The 9,671-nt window shown below is 35.3% G+C and overlaps 1 long non-coding RNA gene across 1 annotated transcript; it reads left to right on the top strand.

Moving 5' to 3' along the window:
* The first annotated feature begins 491 nt into the window (after window positions 1–491).
* On the top strand, window positions 492–9,287 carry LOC123024404. Its single transcript, XR_006414920.1, has 2 exons — window positions 492–6,971; window positions 8,258–9,287. It is a non-coding gene; the product is annotated as an uncharacterized LOC123024404 (long non-coding RNA).
* The last annotated feature ends 384 nt before the right edge of the window (window positions 9,288–9,671 follow it).

Genomic DNA, 9,671 nt, shown 5'->3' with positions numbered 1-9,671 from the left:
TACTGTGAATTAGCAAGATAAGAGGGGCAAAGACTGTTGAAATGAGGATATGAAAAGTGCAATTAACAGACTCAGATTTCTTTGTGGGTGTTACTGAAACTTTTCGGAGCAGCAAGATAGCAGAAGACTGTAAACAATAATATTATACGAAAAGTGTCCAAGTGTCTTTAAGATAAGAATGTGGATGGATAAGAATTAATTACTTTTGGAGGAAAATCAGCAGAGAGCCCCTCATTATTATTCTTTATTACTGTACCTATATTACTTAAGAAGGCATTGGGAATAAGTGGATTTTTTTCTATTTCTCTATTATACATTAGATATAGGCCTGTTACTAATAGTTTATATATGAACTTTATTGAAAAATTGAAAAGATCCTAGCTATCTGAAGTAGAAAAAAATGGTGTTTTCTACAATAATAATCTCTTCATGAAGTAGAACCCCATCTAGTGGATAAGGTGTATCACCACCTCTTTGCATATTTTCAGCTTTCCTCTGTCTGCTTTCTTGATCCGATCAGGGGTTAAAACGTGGCAGATAATTGACGGAATGAAGTTAATAATTCGGACTTGTTAGAAATGAAAAAAGTGACAATACAGTTATTAAATGATACGTTGAAGAAGGAGCTCTTGGAGGAGTTGGGAGCACTTAGAACAGACATGAAAGAGTTTTAAAAAGAGCTGGGAGTTCTGGAAAGCCAGATTAATATAAATTCTATAAGGATCTTTCACCAGGAGACTATGTCCAAGGAACTTCAAAAACATGTAATTCAATTACAGGATTCCCAAAGAAGAGCCAACATTAGAATTATGAATTTGCTGGAAGCACCTGGAGAGGCCTAACATAAAAAGATTCAAAGCTGGATAAGTGACATTTGTAAAGAACTTCAATTCTCTGAGTGGGTTCTTGATTGAGTTCATTGAGTGGGTCTAAAGAGATCTGGTGGCGCCCCTAGAGATGTCTTAGTGAGGGTTGTGAACTATCAAAAAAAGGAAAAGTTTATGCTTTTTTAAAGGCAAAATCCAAAGGATTTATCTATTGGAGGAGTGTCTGTTTTGAAAAATTACAATTTAGAAGGAAAATGAAAAGTGTGCTGGCATTGTTGAGAGAAAAATCTATTAATTATAGCTGGGGGTATTCTGTTTTTGTGTGAATTCAACTTAATCAGAAGTATTATCGAAAAGATTGTCTAGAAGGGTTTTAACATGGTTGAGAGATTATGGGTTTTTTATCACTTCAGGAATATGACAACCAGATGGATAAAATGTTGACAGAAGTAGGCGATCTAGAGCCGGAGACATCAGAGAGGGGGGATCTCAGGTCACTGAAGCAACTGCCAATAGGAGAGGAAAATACTACAGGGACTGGATCAAAACAGGAGAGCCCTAAATTACCAAGAAAAAGGAGGGGGAAGAAATAAATGAACTGATGTGAAGATGGTCCTTTGGGTTGTTTGGGTAAAACAAATACAAAACGGTTAATTAGAAATGATGGTTGGCCCCCATTCATAAGATTTAGGTGGACCAGGAGGAGAAAACTGTATTATTTTTGTTTTGGATCTAAGTGTTGTAAAAGGTAAAAAATATTTATTGTTACACATTTAGAGCTTAAGCTAAGTAGGATCCCTTATGAGCAAAGGCATGTAAATGTACTAGAACTAAATTGAGCTTTAATATATGAGGTAAGGTAGATGGGAAGGTGTGGGTACTTAAGTAATGGGTAAAAAACTAAGGGGCAGTAAGAAAAAACAGGAGAGCCCTAAACTGCCAAGAATAAGTTGGGGAAAGAAATAATGATGAACTGATGTGAAGGTGGTCCTTTGGGTTGTTTGGGTAAAACAAATACAAAATGGTTAATTAGAATTGATGGTTGGCCCCCAATGCTAGGAATTAGAGCTTGCATGGACCAGGAGGAGAAAATTGTACTATTTTAGCTTCAGACTTAAGTGTTGTAAATGGTAAAAAATATTCATTGTTACACATTCAGGGTTTAAGCTAAGTAGGATCCCTTATGTACAATGGAATTTACATGCACTAGAACTAAATAGAACTAAGGTGTGGGTAATATAGAGTGAGAAATGAAATGTTACTGTTACTAAGTGTAAAGGGTGAAAAACTGGAATAGCACAGGATCATTGAAGTCTCTTAAGGCCAAGAAGCCTGAGAATTAAAACATGTAAATGGTTGTTCTAAGAGTAATAATGTTTCTTACATCAAAAGTCCCAAAAAATACCAGAAGGGGTAAAATTGGGGGACAGTGGTAAAACCGTCACCTTCACAATAGTAATGGGCAGTAAGAAATATTTAAAATAGTGAGATCTCATAGCAATTTGGTATATGATGCAGTAAGTTTTAATATGGAAGTTTGTCTTTAGGGACAATCTATAGAATTTAAGGGTTAATCCCAATAGAGTAGGATATTGTAAATAAAGGGGCTATATATAAATTTATAATAAAGTTTGCAATATTAGGTAATTATACACAACAGGGAGGTGGTGAGTGGTCTATCTTTTCCCCTTTGGAGGGGGTTACGCTCTTTCTCCCCTCCCCCTTGTGCCTAAGGGCAGGAAGGCTGCAGGGGAATGGGGGTAATTCAAGGGGGAAGAAAGTTTGTCTATGTATCAGGGTTGAGCGGAAGTTGTGGGGTTATTGTTTGATTTATGTTTTCTATGTTATATGTATTGGCAATGTTAAATGTGGATCACAAGACTCGGGATTGAAGCTACAGTGTTGGGAAAACCAAAATGGTTAAACAAATTAATATATTAACATGGAATGTGAAAGGCCTAGGGACAAATTTAAAAAGGGGTAAAATACTGAATGTATTGAATAAGCGAACGAACAATGTGGTGTTTTTACAGGAAACTCCTCGGAAAAAGGATGGGTTAAATGAAATCAAAGGGAATTGGATGGATGTTTATGAAAAATGTTTTGGAACTTCTAAATCCAGAGGTGTAGCTATTATAATATCTAAGTGATGTGAATTTAAAGTTGAGAAGGTAGTTAAAGATCAAGAAGGAAGACACATTATAGTTCAGGGGCAAATGAAAGGAGAGAATTGTGCTTTAGGGAATATCTATGCTCCAAATGTTAACCAAGAACAATTTATGCAGAAGGTTTTAGCAGTATTGGAGGAAACTAGGAAAGAATTTGTGATTTTGGGAGGGGATTGTGATATGGTAATGGATAAAATGAATGATAAATCCTCTTGGAAACAAAGTGAAAAACAAAATAGATATACTAAACTATACAAGATGATAAATAGGACAGATTTGAAAGATGTCTGGAGAGAGCTAAAAGGGAATGAAAGAAGGTACTCTTCTTATTCAGAACCTCATAAATCCTATTCAAGAATATATTATTTATTTATATCTAAGGAGGTAATAACTAAAGTTAAGTATGTAGAAATGGGGGTCATTCAGATTTCAGATCATTAGCTAGAGTGCAAATGGAATTGGACTTTAAAGCAGATTATATGGAAGCCAAAAGATGGAGATTAGATACTAATATTTTCAGATATAAAAAGGTTATGGATAAGATGCAGAGAGACATAGAGGAGATCTGGAAAATAAATGAACAGGGAGAGGGGAAATTTAGTATGATATGGGACGCTATGAAGGAGGTATGAAGGGGCCTAGCAATTAAAGCTGGATAGAAAGTAAGGATGCAACAATCTAAGAGGATAAGTGAATTAGAAAATAACTTAAATGAATTAGAAAATTTTTTTATTGCAACTAGAAATGATTCAATTGGAAAAGAAATCCAGGCCAAAAAAGAAAAAAAAAAGAATGAGAAGGTATACATATGGAAAAGGTGCAGAGAAAATATATTTGAAAAGACAATTGTTTTGAGTATGGTAATAGAAATTCTAAATTATTAGCACAAGCCTCACAGATAAAGAAAAGGAAGGGTAATATTGGAGTGAAAGAGAATGGAGAAGGAATAAGATGTAGTAAGATGAAGGCGAAATTAAATGCGTTTCAAGAATTTTATTTTAAAAATGTATACAGCCACAGAGGTGGATACAAATAAGGTCATAGAATATGTGAAAAATAACTTGGAAAAGACTACTGATATACAAGACAAAGAAGAAATGGAAGGGGAAATTACTGATGATGAAATTGAAGCAGTAATAAATAAACTGAAAATTGGTAAAACCCCTGGGGTAGATGGGCTAGGCCCTGAATTTTATAAGTTTTTTTTGTAAATTAATGATACCCAAATGAAAATTTTGATGAATAAAATTTTAGAAGGTGAGGAGATCCCCCCATCATGGAAGGAATCTCTGAATGTTTTAATATTGAAGCCTGGAAAAGTTGCGGTAAATATGGACTCTTATAGACCAATCTCCCTGATAATTCAAGATGCAATTTTTTTTTGCAATCTTACCTAATAGATTGCACACCTTTATTGGAAAATATATTAATAAAGATCAAAATGGCTTCCTGAAAGATAGACAGATGGCAGATGTCTTGAGGAGAGTTCTGAATATTATACATCTAGCAAAGAAAAATAGCTTAAAAGCTGGTATTTTAGCATTAGACATTTTTAAGATGTTTGATTCAGTGGAATGGGATACATTAAAAATTGTGTTAGATAATATGTGATTTGGAGTTAAGTTTAAACACTATAAATAAATTATATAAAGATAACTCTACAAGAGTCCTGGTAAATGATGGAATCACAGATATAATATCTCTAGGCCGGGGAACACCTCAAGGATACCCCTTGCCTCCCATTTTATTTGTGATGGTAATGGAATTATTAGCTATTGTAATTAGGAAAGATGCGGAATTGAAAAGAATTGGGTATAAAGAGGAAGTTAAGGTAAATGTATTTGCTGATGATACCCTATTGACATTAGAAGACCCTATAAAATTATAGATAGACTTAAGCTGCACTTACAAGAATTTGAGGAAATAACTGGATGAAAAATTAATTGGGACAAATCTGCAATTATGTTAATTAATTATAGCAAAGAATATAAGGCCAAACTGAAAGACTTATTTGAAGGGAAAAGGAGGGACACAACAAAATATTTGGGAATTTATATTATATGGAATATATACAAAATGGCAAAATTGAATAAGGATTATCTTAAAAAACAAATAGAAGACTATATTAAGGAGTTTGGTAAGGCCAAACTATCTTGGTAGAATTGCGGTATGCAAAATGAAGGTTATTCCTAAAATTAATTTCCTTTTTTGGATGCTACCCATTAAGATTGCAGATTCTGATTTGAAAAGTTGGCAGAATATGATTAATTCCTTTTGTAATGGGAAAAAGCTAGAATTAATAAAAAATTATGGCATAAATCCCAAAAGGGAGGAGGAGTAGGCTTACCAAATATTAAAACATATTATTTAGCAAATCAAATAAGGTATATTTTAGATATAATGATCTATAAAGAGTTACTTTGGGGCAATGTTGAATTCAAAAAGGATAGAAATCATATGGAAAATATTTTATTTAGGGAGGATAATATTTTCAATTTAAAGAAAATAGAAACTCCATTTTTAAAGAATATGTAAGAACTGTAGAGCTATAGTAGGAAGATTTTAATCTCAGTAATTTCCTCATTAATTCCAGTAATTGCAATGAAGAGTTTTCCAGAGAATCTGAAAGGTACGTTACAGAGAGTACTAAGAGAAAAGAACATATTAAGACTGAAGGAGTTAAAAATTTTGGATAATAAAGACAAAATGGGTCAAATTTGTGCAGAATTGAAGGGTTCCGGTTGGAAGATGATTCAGTTACAAAATTGGCTGAAATGAGGAAAACACTTGGTGAAATAAGAAAATTAACTAAATTTGAAGAACTGGTAGAGAGTACAGAGAAGGAAGATAGTAGTAATAGGAAAGGAATTACAAGTTTAATATATAAAATGCTAATAGAAGGGCAGTATGGGCAATGTAGACTTTTGGAAGGTTTGCAAGATGATGTGAGTAAAGATATTAGTCAAGTAAACTGGTTGAAACTATGGAATAATAGAATTATAAAGAATATGTTGATCAGAGTAAAGGAGAATTGTTTTAAAGTAATTTGGGAGTGGTATAATATACCGGTAAGGTTAAACAGAATTAATTCTGAATTAATGCCTCTTTGTTGGAGGTGCGAAAAAGAACAAGGGACTTATTATCATATGTGGTGATTGTGCAAAATTAAACAGAAAGAATGGGCATGATATTTAAGGAAATTAGTGATATTATGGATAGAAAGATTTTGATGTTTCCGATTATTGCACTTTTGAATACTTTTTCGGATTTGCAATTAGACAGCAGAACAAGAATTGTTATTATGGTTACTGCCACCAGATTACTAATGGCTAAAAATTGGAAAGGTATAGATTTAATCAACATTCTTGACTGGTATAATGAAATGTGGAACTTAGCCGTTAATGATAAATGAACATGTGATTTGAAAATTAGGCGAGGGGAAAGGAAAATAAATTATTTTACAAGAATACTGAATGTCTTTTTACTATATGTACTAGAGAAACATAAAGGGAAGTATCCGGCAAAAGATTCACTGCATTTTTGAAGAGTCATGGCGTTTAGTGGTGATCTTTTGCAAGCTTTACTCCAGAGGGTGATGGGAGCACTATGTTGTTATGTATAGTTTTAGTTTATGACGTTCTGTATATTTGTAGCCTATGTTGTTATGGTTTTTTTAGTCTATGTATTATGTAACTTATGTTATTTGTATAATATTGTTATGTAGTAGTAGTTATTATTATTTTTATTTTAAAAAGGAGGACTAAATGGAGGAGCACCAGGCCCCATCTTTGTAGAATGAAGGGGATGTTGCTCTGCCTCCACAATCTGCATGTTTCTCTCCCAACAGAAGTAAGATTCTCCAGTACAGTGGACACCTCTTAATCCAAGGTCAGCATCACCAGTGGGGATGAAATATTCTCATCAATAAATAGCGCAGACAGCTTAAGCACAGTCAGCTTTGGTGCAGGTGGAGAGGGTAAGAAAAAAGCACTAGCTTTAGCACACATGCTTCTTTCACATGTTTTTTTCTACACTAGTGACCTCTAGCGGTGCTGAACCATTGGAGCCTCACAATAAAACGATGAAATGAAAACAGACTTGCTTAATGTACCACTGATTTTTCTAGAAAAACTTCAGCTGAATCTGTTCTATGGACAAGTACCTACTGCTGGAGTAGGCATCAGTGCACCCCAGACAGGAATGTAGCAGAGTTTGCACTCCTTCCAGCAAAATCCCCTGCTGGTTACTCAAAATGTTCTACCCGTACTCTATTTTTTCTTTTTCCCCCCTTTATTGTTTTATACACACACACCTACACAAACATGCGCACATTTAATATGTTTTTTATACTATGTATCCTTTCTTGGTTTTCTTTAATGTGCTTTGTGAACCACCCAGAGAGCTTTGGCTGTTGGGCAATATAGAAATTAATTAAATATTGGATGTGGAGTACTATTTAGGGTGTTGGACTGGGCCAGAGAGAGCCACGTTCATATCCCCACTCAGTCATGAAGCTCACTGGACAGCCTTGGGACTAGTTATTACTTCTGAGTCTAACCTACTTCACACGGGTGTTGGGAAGACAAAAGGAATCATGTAGGCACCCCTGAGATCCTGGACGAATGTTAAGCCAGATGTGATAACAATGGCTACTATTTCCATTGTTTCAGTGACCCCTCCACCCTACCATCTCTGAAGTTTAATGAGATGGTCTCTGTCATTAAGTCCCTCTTCCCTTTTCTTCCACATAGGGTATGTCCTGCTGAATGATCCTGAATATATAGAAACATCTTGGCCCATCTTTCCTACCTTCTGTCTCTCTTTGCCTCTTTTTTTCCTTTTTGTATTTCTATTCAATCTTTTTTCCTCCTGGACCCATTCTTTACCAGCACAGACTTTTTTCCTCTGCTAAAGAAAAACCATTCCCTTTTGGGAAACTTCCTGTCCCTTCTCCTTAGATATGGGCCTTATTTGTTCCTTTTCCAGTATAGTTTAAAATGCCAAGCCCTGCAATAGTACTTGAAGCAGCTCAAATTGGTCTGCTTTCTTCTTCTCCAGCCTTCAACTTGGCTTTCCACTTGTGGAAAAGGCTCTGCAGTTTTACAGCCTAAAACAAAGTAAGACAATGAAAAGCAAGGCTTACAGGACCCGTCTGCCTTGCCTGGCTAGACTGAGTTTAGCCCATTTCATTTGTGAGGCTTTATATGGACTTAGTACTTATTAAATGTTAAATATCATTGGCGTTGTCTTTTATGCTTACAGATGCTTAGAAAAGGAAGAATGGATCACACCAAGATTTCTTTTTAAATACAGTGAACCTGTATACACTTATGCCCACTTGCCTTCGCCATTGCCTTTGATGCTGTGCCCACAACAGAGTAATATGGCTTCTTCTGCCCCACCACTTGTCTCCTGCAGCCCCCTGACATGTGTGGTGGGAGCACCGGGGAGAGGAGGGAAATGGAAAGAGGAGGGAAATGGACGCAGAGACCAGGCGTGGCCACACCAGCCACACCTGCATAGCCAGCCAGCACACAGGACAATGCCAGTTTGGTGTTGGTTTGAGCACTGGAGTTTTCCTATTAGGGTTATTGTGGCTTTATTATTGTTATTTTACTGTTCTTGATATTGTTGCATATTTGATATTGATATTTGCTATTATTTTTGATACTGTATTTTTCATTTTGCTTAATTGTATTATGTATTATTTATCTTGGATTTTACTATATTGTTTTATTAGGTATTGAGATATTGAATTTGTATACTGCCCAGAGAACCCAAAGGGCTATGGGGTGGGATAGAAATATAAATTGAAATGAAAAACTAAATAAACTCATAAAAAAACATTTAAATGCAGTTAAGCAGCAGAGTAGAGTAAGATATACTTAAACTGGATGGGCAAATAAAAGAACATTTGGGCCTTATACTGAAAATAAAGAAATAAGGTGGGGGGTAACACAAAGAAGGACTTATTCTGCAGTGGCACCCCAACTTTGGAATGAGCTTTCTAGAAAGGTTTGCCTGATGCCTTCCTTATAGTCTTTTAGGCACCAGGCAAAACTCCTTTCTATTTTGACAGTATTTAAATTGTTAACTTGTTTAAGTAGCATTTTAACTGTGAGTATGTCATTATTATGGCACATCTTTATATTGGTTTTAATGTTTATTTGTAATTGCTGTTTTATATTGTATTTTAATCTCTATGTTATTTTGTATTTTATTGCTGCAACCTCCCCAGGGAGCTGGCTAATGGGGAGGGTTAGAAATTTAATAAATAATAACTATAAAAAGATTGCAATATAGAACCAGACTGTATAGAATATAGACTGTAATATGGAAATTCATGAGGGGAAGGTATTCCATAATTGTTGACTGCCACAGAAAGGCTCTGTCCCTTGGCACCAGATAGCATCTGTCTTCTAATATGGAGACATAGTCTGTATTCCCACATCATGCTAAGCCATGGTGGGTGGACTTCATGGGTGGTTACAGAATGGCTTAGTGTGATGTCCAAGATTGAAGCATTTGTCCAATCATGGTAGATAGTATTGTGCAAATAAGCCACCCTGAGAACCCATGGCTTGTTTTAGGGTTACTGAGGGCAGCTTGTTTTTAGAGTGGCTTAGTTCAACATCAAGGCCCAGCAGGATGATAGTTGTTGGAATAGCTAGAAAGC

The sequence above is a fragment of the Varanus komodoensis genome, unplaced genomic scaffold (genome assembly GCF_004798865.1).
Source record: "Varanus komodoensis strain SLA01 unplaced genomic scaffold, ASM479886v1 scaffold23, whole genome shotgun sequence".
NCBI lineage: Eukaryota > Metazoa > Chordata > Lepidosauria > Squamata > Varanidae > Varanus > Varanus komodoensis.
The sequence above is the reverse complement of the archived record's forward strand: the minus strand, read 5'-3'. Positions and strand labels throughout refer to the sequence as shown.